The sequence below is a fragment of the Tenrec ecaudatus genome, chromosome 6 (genome assembly GCF_050624435.1).
Source record: "Tenrec ecaudatus isolate mTenEca1 chromosome 6, mTenEca1.hap1, whole genome shotgun sequence".
Classification (NCBI taxonomy): Eukaryota; Metazoa; Chordata; class Mammalia; order Afrosoricida; family Tenrecidae; genus Tenrec; species Tenrec ecaudatus.
In genome coordinates, this window is record NC_134535.1 from 48719593 (window position 1) to 48736340 (window position 16748).

The following is a 16748-nucleotide window of genomic DNA, read 5'->3' on the forward strand; positions in this document are numbered from 1 at the left end:
ATGCCAATGATTCATAGCTTCTGGTTCTTCTGATTTCCTCAATAGCAATTTCCACCACCCAAACGCTCCCCGATCTAGTTAAACACCACATGGGACTATACTCACTCCCTTGTTAGCCAGCATCTCAAAACACATGATGAAGGCCCCAACACCTAGAATTGGTTTCATTTCTAGTGTGTTCCTTCATTGATCAGAATGGGATTTTCACTCTGTAAAAGCCTAAACTCGAGGGCAGCCCTCTGTGGACTTATGTTTTCTCTCTTTAAGAAGTTCTAAGCACATCGATAGCTCAATAAAGACATGACGGTTGGTTATACTGTAAGTCTACATATTCCTAAGAGACATAAACAGAATGAATTCTTACTGAATCAAGAGTAGCCTGCTAAAGAAAGAACACTTGGGGATATGTTTGTTAAGGTGTGGTAAGGGTGCATCTTCCTAAAAAGACAACTAAAATGAGTTACATATAAAAAATGGCATCTCTTGGCCAAACAATACAATGTAAAGAGGCTTTTCAAAGGAGTTGCGCTTAAGAATGGAATTATAATTTAATATGTTCGGCTTGCTTTGCTTTTAGAAGCCAGCACCTGCAGCAGATTGATAGAGTCACTGCTTCTGGAGCAGGTTGGCTACTGATGCTGATGACATTTATGATCCAATGTGTCAAGAATTAATTTACAATGGAAATGGTTTTTAGTTCAAAGAATACATCACTGCAGTGAAGGATTGATTCCTAGCTTATCAGCTATAAACTATACAGCCAAGCTTAAGCCCTTTAGAAGGCAAGTCTTGCAGGTATGCTCAGTTATGTGGGGTTCATAACTCACTGGGAGATTATTTAAGATGTGAAGGTTATGTCACTCTAGTAAAAATTAGTGGAGAACCCAACAAAGAGATTTGTAGGGAGGGGGGAATAATACAGAAATGTGTTCCAGGTGCCCTCTGTGTCTCTTTCCTCCTCTGACTCAATTTTCCATGGAAGCCACAAAACATTATCCCTGACAAGTTCCTCTATTAGATTTCAGTTAGGACTTGCCAAAGTATTTTCTGCACTCAGCTTTTCTTCTCTATCACTAACTTATAAGCAATCCACCATTTTCATTAGAAATAAACTTTTTTAAAAGTCTATTCGAGAAGTTCAAATCTACATGTTATTATGTGGGTTTTATGCTTTACAACTCAGTTATAATTAACCTGCAGTAAAGACTAACACTTTGCTAAGACATTTGGAATACTCTCCTAATTGCTTTAAGTACTTGTTTTTCCAGAAGATGTCTTTACCTATTGGAAAAAAAAACTTATAGAAACATAATGGTAATAAACCCATATTTTAGTCTCTGACTTACAGCAAGTTCTTTAGTTGAAGTTAACATTTTCTGTATCTTTAAAATTGCTATGATCTTTCTCAACAATGGCATAACTATAAACGTATTTGGAGAGTAACAATGCTGTGGGAGTTGGTGGGGGACATAGGAAGTGAAAAGGGTAAAAATGCAATTAATTTTAACAAAGCCCGTGGAGAGATTTCTATATGAACCTAAGATTATTTTAGTGATATGTAGGGAGACTCTAGGTGCCTAATGCAGAAAAATCACAAGGATCTCTTAAGGAGAGATTTATGCTCTCACAGTGCAGGGACTACAAGTTCAATTGGGACTGTGGTTGTCATTAATCTGGTGTCAATTTAAGGATGAAGAGTGTAGGGGTGGAGTCTAGGCTGTCAATCTGGAGATAGCCAATGAGATTTCTCCTGAGAATTCTGGGAAATCTGGTACTCCCTCCTTGGAGGCAGAAGACACCTCTCTCTCTGCTACTCCCTGGGAGACATTGTTGAAGGCAAGCCACATGGACACAACCAGACCTCGGAAGTCAGAGAAGCCACAGAGACGCCCCTGCCAGCACAGAGATGCATACAATGCCACTGGATCCAAAGACTTTCTACCCACAGGCCTGTGATCTTCTACATTAGGCATCATTGCATGTGTTTCGTGAGTCTGAAGAGAACTTTATAGATTGATATCGGACATATGGGCTAATATCAGACTTATGGACTGGATTTGTACTGGACTGGGATGTTTTCTCAATGTTCAATTCCTCTTGTATATAAAACTCTTTCTTATACACATATGTGTGTCCATGGAATTTGTTTCTCTAGTCTACCCAGACTAATACAGGGACACTGGTCCTTGAGGATGGCTTTCTTTCTCAGTCAGTTTTGAGAAAAGACCCTTGTCTTTTTCAACATCTGTGAACATGGAGTTCCTCAGAGGCTTCCATGTATTTTGGCATCAAGCTTCCTCTGGGTCTAAGAGATTCCCAGAAGAAGGACCCCAGATCCAAGGAAAGTGTTTTACTCCCAACTCTTCTTTCTTGGTGATAGCATCTGTCTCCCATTACCTCTTGTAATATGAAAAGATGATGCCGTCTACACCCAGAGAATCTCTCCTTACATCAAATCAGGACAGTGAGCCAAATAAAGTTTTTGCATACTACCTCATAATTGACCTATCACATCATATCACATCCGAAGGAATGATTATATCATTACATAATTACCAAACCACTGAGAAGCATGGCTGTGTTAGGCAGTTCTAGAGAAACAAACCCAGAGACACTCATATATGTATAAGAAAGAGTTTTATATCAAGAAGTAATTGTGCATCAGTATAACATTCCAGGCCCTGTCCAACTCAAGTGCATAAGTCTGATACTAGTTCATAAGTCTGGTACTGATCCATCTGTCCTTTTTCAGACTCTTGCAGCAACATGCAGAGTGCAGGAGGATCACAGGCTGGTGGGTGCAAAGTTGTGTGGATCCAGTGGCACTGAGTCAAAGCTATAGGACAGGGTAGAACTTCCCTTGAGTTTCTGTGTCTATCCATTAACAGGAGTAGAAAGGCCTATATTTCTCCGGAGGATTGCCTTGCGGTTTTGAACTGCTGACCTGGTGAATTGTAGCTAACATGGAACCATTATGCCAACAGGGCTCCAGATATATTATAGAAAACTATAATTACACAATAATTAGAGATCACTTATACCAATTACAGGGGTTCTTACATAATTTCAAATACATAACAGATATCTTGTCTCAGAATTACTGGAAAGTGGTTTTACAGCATATTTGTATTATATGGTCATACATATTTTAAAATGTTTCAGAACTAAAAATTTACTGTATAAAACATTTTTGTTATTAATTTAAAGAATTATAGCTAAAATTCTGAGGGAAGGATGTGTGCATCTGCGTGGGACCTCAGTAATGTGTGCAGCATGGGCATTTTCACTTGCTGAGTGGAGTTTCTCTTGACAAAAAATTGCACTGTATTCTCACACATGTGCTGTCACTTCTCCACCAACATATTTGGTAGCTGTGCAGCCTAACTACTGACTGATAGCAGTCGCTGCCAAGACATGACCACTTCTTCTTTCTTTCTGGTCCCAAATGGCGGCATGGCCATAATAAACAACGCCAAGATTAGTGCAGTGGCTTTGAGCCTGTGTACGTTGATGGAAAGTGGATCCTTCAGTTCCACTCCATTGCTTTAGTCATACCACCTAGATTTTCTGTAAAGATTTTATCACTCATTCGTGGAAGAACAATTGGCGAAAAAAAAATAATAATGAAATTACCTAAATCGTTGGAATTAAGAGATACTCCAAAGCACCTCCCAACAGCGTCAGACTTAGTGCTTAGTGAACTCTCTTCAATGTTTTTGTATCTTTTCCCTCAGTGTTATTTAATGTCACAGCGACTGCTTTTGTATTTTTTGGTGGCATCGCAATGGAACCACTAATACATCTGCTACATATGACTAACGAAACTGGGCAGCTGGGTGGGGGGCGGGGAGAATTTTGTTTCACTGTAAGAAGTTGAATTATTTTCATCTTACTTTATACATCAGTAAAGGAAAAGAGTTGTTTAAAACGTAATTTTAAGTCAAATAAGTATGGATAGCATGTTATCTGAAACTTTTAATTTATGCATTTGGCTGTTGGATCATTTGCATGGTAGAGACAATAGTGCCACTTCTGAATTGTCCCCTTGTGCTTGGTTAATATGCACTGCCCTAGGTCCTTCTGTCTCCAATGACATTCCTTACTCTATGGCTTTCAGAGACACTCAGAGAAAAATACCATGGTGGCCTCTTGTTTTATAGCCAATCTAAATATACCTGTGATTAAATTTAATTTGTTAGTGTATATACATTTCTTGCCAATGAGTACTATTGTTGTTAGACAATGAATGCAATAAAAAAGAAAAGAAAGAGAAAAAATGTCTGTGCTCTTGAAAGCAGAATTTTGTAAATATCTGTAAATTAACCAAAATAAAGAAAAATTCTAAATAAAGAAAAAAAATAATTTCAATTTTTCTTGAAGTGGTGTGGCACAGGCTGTTACAGGAGAAAAATGGAGCCTTCTCCCCCTGGGACTCTACTCATGGAGAGTTGTCGTCTCAGAAACTCACACGAGCATTTCTACCTTGTCCTAGAGGGTCACTCTGAGTCGATGTCCACTCAGTGACAGTGAGTTTGGGGGCTTTTTGTTTTATAGGCATTGTGTATCCTATGAATAGTAATATCAGATTCAAAATCCTTCCGTTGGTCAAAGTAAATTTGAAATAATTGATTTTAGAATTTTGACCTCTTTGCCTTTTAACACTTTAAATAGATTTCTGCAGTAGATTTTCCCAATGCCGTAGTGTCATTTGACTTCATGAGTGCTGTCTCCATGGTCATTGATAATGGAGCCACGTAAAAGAAAATCCTTGACAACTTCAGTCTTTTCGCCGCTTATCATGACGTTGTCCATTGATTTAGTTGTGAGAATTTTTTGTTTCCTTCACATTGAATTTCAGTCCACACTTAAAGTTGAAGTCTTTAATCTTCATTCCTAAGTGTTTCAAGTTCTCTTGGCTTCCAGCAAACAAGGTTTTGTCACCTACGTATGACAGGCTATTAATGCACCTCTCACCGATCCTGAAGCCAAGTTCACATATACTCAGACTGCCTCTTGGTCTAGACAGGTAACATATGAGTACAATTAAGGGTTTAGATGCTCATTTTTTGCAATGTTATCTGCAATTTATTGTCTACTTTTGCAGTCAAGAAAACATAAGCAAATATATTTTGGGAATAAATGTAAGCAATGGTAAAGTAAAATAACTGAACAAAAAATGGAAAGACAGCTCAAGAAGGTAAGACAAAGCATTAATATAAAATGTGTACAGATATGGAGTTATAAAATCAAAGGAAATAACTCTCTCAGCAATTCTCTAGCTGAATGAACTGGAAAAAATTCAAGCCTTGACTTGAAATAGTGAGGGCTTCTGTGGGTAAAATATTGAATGGTGCAATAATCACAAAAATAAGATGAAAGGAATGCACAGAGTCATTGTACCAAAAAGAATTGGTTGCTATTTGACTATTTTAGAAGGTATCATATGATCAAGAACCAATAGTACTAAAGGAGAAGTTAAAGCTTCACTGACAGCATTGGCAAAAGCAAAACAAAGCAAACAAGCCTTCAAGAGTCTGCTGAATATCAGCTGAAATGTCTCCATAGACTAAAGGAGAGGTGAGAGCACTCACATGTCTCTGTGCAGAAATTTGGAAGACATCTATCTAGAAGAGATTGATAACTGTGTCCATTCCAAAGAAAAATGGCCTAAAAGAATGCAAAATTGAATCATATCATTCACAACACATGTAAACATTTTACTTTAAGGTAATTTTAAAGGGGCACAGAAATGCACTGAAAGAAAATTGCCAGAAAGTCTAGCTGAATGTAGATGAGGACATCGAACTAGGAATGTCATTGTTAATGCCTGTGGATCATGGTGGAAAACAGAGAATAACTGGAAGCTATTTATCTATTCTTTTTTCTGACAATAAAAGGCATTTGGCCACGTGAATCATAACAACTTAGAGATAATATAAAAAATGGGAATTGTTTTCATGCAGAACATCTTTTTTCCAACAGAACAAGAGAATGTTGTATAATTGAAATCAAAAGAGGTGGGTGTCAGTGTTGTATTCATTCACCAATTTTATGCAAACCAGATATTGAACAAATCATCCAAGAAACTAGACTTTAGGAAGAAGAAAGAGACATCACAATTAGAGGAAGATTAATTAACAGCTTGATATATGCAGATAACACAACATGGCTTGCTATACATGAAGGGGGATGAGAGCACTTGCTGATTAAGATCAAAGAGTACCAAAAAAGGAAGCAAAAATCAAATAAAAAGCAACAAAAGTGACAAAACAAAACAGAAAAATCTCAGTCAAAAAGAAAGCACAAATATTAAAAACAAAACAACTTTAAAATGGAGCAACAGGGAGACCAAATGATAAGATGTTCATTTTACCCTACCTATGTCTGCCATAATTGACTTTATAAAGCTCTCTGTCTGATAGCAAAACTGTTCATATCCTTTGCTCAGATGGGATTCACCAGAGACCTAATCCATGTGTAGACCCTGCGAATGGATTTTGGGCTTCCTCTGTCATCCATAGGCTTCAGTAAAACGGGTATTCATAGCTTCAGCTCTGATACCATTCCCTCATTCCGATTTGAATTTTATTATTTACAATCCTTGGATCACACTTTCTGTTTATGATCTATATGATTTTTTGCTTCCTATTTGTGTTTTGTATGATTTTTTAATATATGAAATGCAGAATAGATTAATCTATAGAAATAGTAACTGGATTAATAATTACCTAGGGGCATGGTAGGGAAGGCTCGTGGGAAATGGAGAGATAACAATGAGTACAAGAAAGAAGAAAATGTTCTGAAATTGATTGTGGTGATGATTTCACAACACTTCTTAATATGATTGAACTATTAATTGTATAAGATGTAAATTATATGCCAATAAAAATATATTGTTAAATATCAATGTCTGCAGTTTTCTGATTTCATCTCAATGCAAAGGAAACGAAAGTCCTCATAAGCAAGCAACACTATGATAGATGGAAAAAGACTGAAGTTGCAAAACATTCCATTTCACATGGATCCACAATGAACAACCATAGAAGTAGCACTCATGTTGCACCCGGCAAATGTGATGCCAAAGTTCTCTTTGAAGTGTTATAAAAGAAACGATGTCACTTTGAAGCATGAAGTGTGCCTGAGTCATGGTATTTGAAATTGCCTGTGTGCATGTGAGTGGTACACACCGAATAAGGAATAGAACGGAAAAATTGATCCATTTAAGTGATATCAAGGCAGAAGGATGGACAAATCTTCCCCATAAGAAGCGGAGCCAGAATCCTCCTTAGGATCAGGAATGGCAAGACTTCGTTTCACTGTACATAGGGCATATCTTCAGGCAGGACACCATGTTTGGTAAAGCAGCGTGTTGGCAAAGGGAAAGCCCCTCAATGGCTAGATTGGCAAGTGACTGCAATAAAATGCTCAAACACAGTAGGAACTGCGAGGATGGTGCAGGAATGAACAATGTCCTTTCTCACACCGTCTCGGTAGGATAGCCACTCGACAGCTCCTAACAGGAACAGCTTGTGAGGTCAAGTTTTAAGACTCCTTCGTTATGACTAAAGAAAGAAGAGCAGAGTGAAGGAAAGTCCCTTGATTCCACTTTACAGTCTTGAAAACTGAACCCAGTGCATTGTTACTTAAAAACGTATTCTCTTAATGACGACACACTACGTTCTGCGTTCTTCATGTTGGACCAGAAAATCACAAAAGACCCACCGATGATATTAAGGCACTCTTAAGCCCTTGACTCACATCTTGAAATTGCATGGTAATAACGTGAGCACGATATGTTTGGTCATCAAGAGTTTATACAGTACAGAACATTTAACATTTCTGTCCTGGCCAGAAATCTAAATTGAGCCGTTGTGCTTTGATGCTCTATTTTTGATTGGCTAAGCCGTTCTTCCTGTTGGGCAGTGCTGTGTAGTGTTGCTATGCTGACTTTAACCAGCTGTCACATTCCAGCCAAGAAGTGGGTGAAATCAGTCTTGTTTATATGTAATTCTGGAAGGGCTTTTAGATGCTTTGGGAGGACAATATGTCAACAACAAGAAAAGACATTTACCCTTCAAGCAAAGCTTTTCAACTAAATACTAAAATGCCACTTTCAATATCTGCTATCTGTTAGAGCCGCATTCAACTTTGGGCAGACAGTTCTGATGCAATTATTTCTAGATCTATTATTAAGTCTGCAATTGTTAAGGGGTTTCTTTATAGTGGCTACTCATTTCTTTGCCTTGGATGACATCTAAATTGGTATAGAACTCTTCGTATTGTAAGGAGCCTTGGCAAAGCGTCTACTGCTAATGAAACCCACCAGCCCACAGAAAAAGAGGAGCAGTCTGCGTCTGTGGAGATTGTCGTTTGGGCTACTTTCAGGGACGGCTCTAGTCTGAGCTATAGGATCGCTGAATCAGAGCTGATGATGCCAGTGGTGGGTTTATTCACATCATATGTCATTTTTTCCTGAAAATTATTATATTAAAAAATTAAAAACCAGGTGCAGTTATGACTCTACAATTAGAAACAGAAAGTAGTTTGAATTCTAGGTAGTTATAGAAATATATTCAATGAGCATCTGTTTTAATATACTGGGAACAAGACTCATGATTAGGATGCAGAAAGAATTGAATACAATTCTGCATCCTGAAAATTCATAGCCTTGTAGGGAAATGCTTTATTTTGAATATTCTTTATGGTGATGCTATTGGGTAAGCCTTCAACTTATAACTGCAAGATTGGTGGTTCACTCACCAGCCACTTGCTGAGGGGAAAAACCCGAACCATCAAGTCAAGGCTGACTTAGAGTGACCCCTGTGGGTTTCTGAGACTGTAACTGTTCATGAGACTAGAACGTCCAGTCTTCCTCCTGCGGAACTGGTGCTTTTGGACTGTCCACCATAAAAGTCTGCATCCCAATGCATAACCACTACCCCACCAGGGCTGCACCAGAACAGATGATCTCCGTCCAGAAAGACTTAGAGCCTTAACAGCCCTCTATGGGGTCACTATGAATTGGAATCACTTCAATGGCAGTAGGTTTGATTTGCTTTATCTTCTTTTATCTCCCCAGAATAAGTGGCCCACTAGATCCAGTAGAGTTTGGGGCTTAGTTACTCAGGAACTGGTCTCAACTCTTCTTATCCTCCTATGTAGGTACCTCATCTTTCCCTTCCTCATTATTATTACTCAGAGAGAATATACAACCAATCATGATTTTTAAAGTTACTAATAAAATTAGTAATTTTTCAAGGAAAAGGCCAAACCCTTCAGCAATCAGTCCCTTGATCATTATGCACACAGGGCTCCCAGTCTGCCAGTGGTTTTGCTTGAAGTCTCATTTCTGATCTAGCTAGGCTAGCTTATGAACATCAAATCAGTTTAATGAACAGGCATTATTTCCAATGCTCAATGAATGCTTTTGTTTTCCAGTCATATTTACTTTCATTTGAAGACATTTTTTAAAGAAGAAAAAATATTTTCTTTTATGTTAGCACCAGTATTTGATTTCAGCAGTATGATTTTTAGCAAAATTAGAATTTTTAAATTGAGTTATTATATATGAAATCGAGTTATTTGGAAAAGAACATTTACTTGAAGTTAACAGAATAGGGATTATAGTGTGTTCCTTTTTATATCACGTTTAAACTGTGCCCAGAAGCAAAGTGTTAACATTTAATTGACTGTGCAATACTCTCAAGGAATTAGCTTTGGTGTGAAACCAATAATAGTTACATAGAACACTGTCATATTATAAGCTAGAGACACCCAACCCAATGAAAAATCTTCAAATAACACACAGAGAGACCGCCATGTATGAAGAGGCTCTAACATGCACATCTGATAAACCCTTTGCTTCCTTCATTATTGATGAGCTTTTCCTTCCATTCCTGTCCCCTGTTACCTCCTCCACCATTCATGTTTGAGGGATCCCACGATAGCTGCCAAACGGATGGAGACTTGGTAGTACAAAAGGTTAACACTAGTAATTGGTGCATGGACACCGAGTTAACTCAATGTTATTTGTCTGGATAAAAGGTAAAGTAGGCAGCCAATCAGTTACAGGTTTTTAAATGCATCAGGCACCGGTAACATCTGGATAGCCAGATTTCACTCTTCACTCTTTATCTCCAGATGGCTGGCATCATGGTTCAATCAGTCAACAGCTTTTATTGGGAACCCCCTTGCACCGAACAACTCAGTAAGAGCTAAAAAGCTCTGAATTCTCTTAGTCTTCTTATGTGTACGTCTCATCATTTCCAAATGCCAGACTACGTTTCATTTTCAATATTTTCATTATTTTCCCAAAGTGCTTATCTTGTCTTCAGCTTTCCCTGAGATGTTTGTGCGCTGCCTGGTACTGACAGCAGGGTTCCCAGTCCCTCCACCTTAAGCTGTTTCTGCTCTCACCTATGCTGCGCGCTCACTCGCCGAGGACATGGAACAGGCAATACTCCCTCAAGTTAGTTTCCATCACTCACCTCAAACATAACTGACTGGGGAGATGGCACAGGCCAGTTTGAAATGTTATTTAGCGTCCGCTGTTGGCTATACCACAGAGAGCCAGATAGGGTCACTATAAAAGCTGTTTTCACACCTATTATTATACAGGATTCAACAGACTCAGGAAACAGTTCCTAGTACACAGTAGGGACCACGGTGGCAGCATGGATTCCGAATTAGCCTGCTAACCACAGGTCAACAGTTTGACTCACTAGTTGCTCTGTTGGGAAAAGATAAAGCTTGCTACTCTGTAAAGATTTGCGGTCTGGGAAAGCCATAGGGCAGTTATACCCTGTCTGGTAGGTCGCTATGAGTCAGAAAAGACTTAATGGCAGAGACTGAGAACATAGTAGACACTCCATGAATGCAGTCATTATCCTTATCTACTAATGATCCATATGATTAATATAAGTAAAATAATCTCTAGCATAAAAGTAGTTTAAAAAAAGCCCCTTTTCAAGCCTAGTGATAAGTTTCCTTGATCCTAAAATCCTTTCATGTCAAAAACCTGATTTGAATCACCCTTCAAAACAAAGTAGTTTATTTTATTTCATTTACTATAGGCAAAGAAAACAAAATACAGACTGACTTTATGGAGAAGAAAATCTATTGTTTAGATTGTTATTACTTCTTTATTTTTGTAAATCTCCTTCCCTTTATGTTCCAATCAAACTAAATTAATTGCATTGAGAAAAAAATGAAGCATCAAAATTGATCTCCATTTTTTGTCCAGTTCGAACCACGAGTCACTCGGCAGGAGAGAGATGCGGATACAGCTTTCCAGTCTCCGAAACCCGGTATAGAGTTGCTTTGTGTCAGAACTGACCCCGTGGCAGTGGTCTTAGATTTTGGTTACATAAGCATAGGATGCCACATAATGAAATCCTACATGTCGGAAAATACAGACATTAATAACTCTCTGAGAGAAAGCCTGAAGACAGCCAATTGGAAAATGTTTCCCTTCCGTTCCTTAGCTGTCGGACTACTTTTAAACATCTCACTGCTATCAAATTAACTCCAGAGCATAGCAGCCTTGTGTAGGGTTTCTGAGGCTCAGAAGAGATAGTCCCGTCTTTGTCTGAAGGACTTTCTGGCCGGCAGTTCGACAGCGACCCATCAGCATCCTCGGCTTTCCATAAACACGCTCATTTACATAAAAGCATTGCCTTAGTCCATGGGCACTAGAGCTGTAGGACATTTCTGGAACTGAGATGATTCCCAAGAGCCCCCCATTTGGCATTGTGATCCCTCACACGAAGCCTTTACCAGTATGCTTTTAAAAAATAAAGTATTATTTAGAATTTATTATCTATAAAAAATATGTTAAGCGATTGTGATAAGAGTTGTATAAGTCTCCAATAAAAAAGATTTTAAAAAAGAAATATGTTAAGCATCTTACTGCCTTATTTCATGCAACCCTTATAACGGCTATCATCTATAGTCTACTGTCAACTAGATTTTACAAGTGAGAAATATTGTAAATTGGAGAATTTACGTAGTTCGCCTACATCCCCTCAGCTTATTATTGATAAAGCTGAGACTCAGATCTACTACAATTATTGAGCACATATTGGTGTTCCGTCTTAAATGGAAAGAACACGAGAGAAAATTCAAGCCTTGGGTTCCACACTATTGAAAGATGCTATGGACAAAATATTGAACGAGGCAGGTAGCTTCAAAAGAAGATGGAAGCAATGTACGGAGTCACAGTACTAAGAAGAACTAGATGCCATTCTAGCATTTCAATATGTAGCATGTGAGCAAGGATCAATGGTGCTGAAGGAAGAAGTTCAAGCTACACTGATAACATTAAACAAAATCAAGGGTCCAGGAATTGATGGAAAACTAATTGAAAGGTTTTGACAAGCTGGTGAATACTGAAAGCACTCACCTGTCTGTGCCAGGAAATTTGGCAGACAGCTTACCGAGCCAACTGACTGGAAGAGATCCATATTTGTACCCATTCTAAAGTAAGGTGTCCTAACAGAATGCTCACATTATAGACCAACAGTATGGTCATCACATGAAAGTAAAATTTTGCTGAAAATCTTCCAACAATGTTTGCAGCAGTACATTGACAGGGAGCTGCCAGAGGCTCAGGCTGGATGCAGAAAAGGATGTGGAACTAGGGATATCATTACTGATGTCAGATAGATCTTGGCTGAAAAATAGCAGACAATTCCAAGGAATTAACTGATAAAGAGAATTTGAAAAATGAAGAATTGTTCTATAATTAAAAATTCTTCAGAAAGTTCAAATCCTTATTGAAAGATGTCAGTACCCGCAAAGACTAAAGGAAGTAGAAAGCAGCTTATGTGTCATAGAGTGGGTGAAAGGTAAGAAAATAGAGACGACAAGTACATGCCAGATGCTGTGACGTATTATATCTATGCAAATGTAGGACCATTTCTTTCCTTAAAATGTGGGATTTAATTTGCTTCCACCTGATCTTGGTTTAATTTTAGTAAGCTGATGACCAGGGAAATGCAGTTGAAGCATTGTTCTGGGACTTCAATGTTAGGTCCTACGAAATCTTTTAACTGCCAGATGGCACAACCTGGCTTGCTGCACGGGAAGACAGCTTGCAGCACTTCCTGAGTAAGATCAAAGGCTGCAGCCTTCATTATGATTTCACAGCCTTGTGTTTGATTTCACCACAACGTAAAGAAAACAAAACTCCGCACAAGTGGACAAGTAATGTCATGATAGCTGGAGGAAACAGTGAAGTTCTTAAATGCTGGATCCACAGTCAATGCCCACAGAAGCAGTGGTCAAGCAACCAAAAGACACGTTTGTGGTAATCGTTTCTTTTAGAAGAATTGATACCACACTGTCCCAAATCGTCGGTGATTAAAGATGTCTCAGACGTTGAGCACTCCCAGTCACTATTCTGCTCCATTCCACCCTGCCCCTGCCCCGGCGGACATTCCCTTATGCTCCAGGGTCCTGTGGCTCACGGCAATATCCCACTGAAATTCACGAAACTTAAAGGAAATGTCTCCCGTGGTGGTGGGTGCTATTCAGTGTCAAATCTGAAGGTCAGACAGGGGTGGGCCAAATGCAGGGTCCAAAGCCAAAAATTGTCTAAAAGTCACAGAAATTCTTGTTGCTATCAATGCTCCATCAGGAAATATAGGTCTGGCCTTCCAAGTGTTGTTGTGTGTGTAAGATCTGTACAGGAGTACCATCATCTGTACCCCAGGGAAGGCAAACAAACACGGTGTGTGAAGTCACACCCTCCAGTAAAGTCTTAAGGGGCTGAAGGAAACAAAGGATCTGACTTGGATAACACCCTCTTCTAAGGTAAAGTCTAATGACCCCCCCCCCAAGGAAAATGGCACGAATTAGTTCACGCCCTCCAGTAAAGTCAGGTCTTAGTCTTACCCTAAGCCCATCCATTAGTATAGTCGAGCATGCCCTCTAAAATGGGATGAGAGCCACAGGCGCGGCATCCAGAATTACAATACCTCACATAAGGAACTACGCTGATCCACAGCGACCCTCCTGCACCATCCTGACAGTGCTTCCTATGCCTGACCCCACTGTTACAGCCACGGTGTCAATCCATGGCCTAAAGGGCTAGATTAATTGAGTACAACTCAACAGTGCATCGGGGAAATCTGCTGTAATGACATCTTCATCATTTTCAAAAATAAAAATCCCCTTGAGGACCGAGGTCTCTTGACTAAAGGCATTCTTTTCAATCACCTTCTGTATATGTGCAAGCTGGACAATAAATGATGAAGAAGGAGGAAGTGATGTGTTTGGATTACATTATTGGCAAGAACCCCCAAACCAAATTCATTGCCATCTTCAAATGAAGCCAACTTATAGCAACCCTATAGGACAGGGTAGAACGGCCCTTGTGAGTCTCTGAGGCTTGTAACTCTATGGGCATAGGACTTCCTGTCTTTCTCCTGTGGAGCGGTTTGGTGGTTTCAAACTGCTGATCTTTCAGTGACCCGACTAACTCATAACCACTGCAACTCTTATTGGCATAGAATATTGAATATGTCATCGGCTGGCAGAAGAATGAACACGTTTTTCTTGGAAGAATTATGATACATAAATATTAGGGCAGTGAGGATACTTTTAATGGACTTTGGACAGGCTAGCAGGGGTGACCCAGACCTGGAGAAGGACAACACACTTGGGAAAGTGAAGCATCAACAACGAAAAAGAGGAAGACTCTCCACAAGATGGATTGACACAGCGGCTGCAACAAGGGGCTCGAAGAGAGCACCGATTTTGAGGTGCGGGACAGGGCATTGTTTTGTTCTGTCGAGTATAGGATCACTCTGAGTTAGAACAGCCTGCGTAGCACCTAACTCCAGCCACAGTCATTTATAGCTGCTGTTCTAACCTTTGCTGGTAGTTGCCTTCAAGTTGACTCTGACCCCTGGTGACCACATGTGTGCAAAGTAGAACTGCCCCATAGCGTTTCCATGGTCGTGGTCTTTCAGGAACTGACTAGGCACTCCTGGCCGGGCTCAAACGGGCAACCTTTTGGCTGGTAGTCAAGCACTTCACTGTCTATGCCACTTTGTTGTTGGGTGCTCTTAAGTCGTGAGCTTTTCAAAAAGAAGCACAGCAATTCATAGCAAGCCTACAGGGCAGATTGGAACGGTGCCATGGGCTTTGCAAGGCTATAAATCTTTCTGGAAGCAGACTGCTACATCCTTCTCCAGCAGAAGGGCTGGTGAGCTCAAGCTTTCGCTAGCATCGAGTGCTTTAACCATGTCGCCACCTGGAGTCCGCACCACATTATTGTTTGCTTAATATGCAACAGAGTAAATCCTGTACCCCAAATGGAGATAATGCTTTGTTTACACTTGCCTTATAAACATTATTTTATAAGATTCTAACTCCCAAATTATGTGAGGGATCGCTGTTGATCATCAGATGAGCCACCGCTCCATGTTGCCTACAGGACAAATAGAGTTACAAAGTGAAGGGAACCATTGAAACATGCTCTCAGAATCTGTTCTGATGTTAGATTAAATTCCATCTCCTTTGTTTGGTAAATATACAAATATACCATGTTAGACAATTCAACTCCTAATCAACTAAAATATCCAGAACCACAACTCTTAAAGGATTGAGGCCTGGCCTCCTGCGATGTTCACTGCAGGTGAGGAGCCCTCAGCGGAGATATTTTCAGGGGCGCACCGCCATTTGAGCACGGCCCGCTGAAGTTACAAATAGCAGCACTCTGCGATCATTTTCAGAAATACCACCTCCGCAAGCCCGAGAATTAAATGGCTACTTTAATCTAGTAGCTGCTCTAATCCCAACGAGAGAATGTCAGGAAATACCACTCGGATTAATGTTTGGAAAAATGCCCTCATAAGAGGGACATGGTGCGCGTGATGCAGCCACTGAGAAGAAAAGAGGAGCAATAGACACTTTGCTTCGCATAGCTACGTGCTTATGAATAGCACTCCACGATGTTCATAACTTCACCTGGCACAAGTTTCCTAGGTAATCGGGTATTACCCAGAGATGAGGAGAAATGGGTCTCTTTGAACTTTTATTTCCTGGAAACCTTCTCTCCATCGGGCTCACAAAGGGGCAAGGAAGCAATATTCTACCTGTTTCTATAAAGTTGACTGTCGGTTATGTTTTCCACCGGCTGAGTTTTAGTATTTGGACACAAACCCAGAGGCAGCCCCGATAGTCACCAGGGGGTCTATAGATGGAAAGACTTGTCCCTATTTGAGTCTTTTGTCACTGCTACCGCCGGCCCCCACTCCTGTGTTGTTTTGCTTGTTTTCTCCATGTTCGCATGGAAAAGTCTTTATTTTACAGAGCTGTACCATTGGAGGGCCAATCCCCCAACGTTCCCGAACTGTTGACAAGTAGATGGCAGCCTTCAATTGACAGGCTTTATTGAGCAACATTCTATGGAGAGCATAGTCTTTAATGATACATTTGTCACCACAAATCTTAATCACTGAGAAAGCTATAATTGAGCACTTTAATACTTTGAGCCATTTTAATATATACTGAGGTAATATACACTTGCAGACAGAAGTAAGTGAGGTGTGGTAGGGAAGAAAGAAATCTCTTTTTTTTTAAAAAAAAAACCTACATAATTGTACTAAATGTAACAGAGGATAGGAAAATGTTTTAAAAGTTGAACTTTAAAAGAACAAACCAAAATTGAACTTCAAAGGAACAAAAAAAATCTCTGTATAGTTTCTTCCATTCTGACGGATTAAGGGTGGCCATAAGGCTCC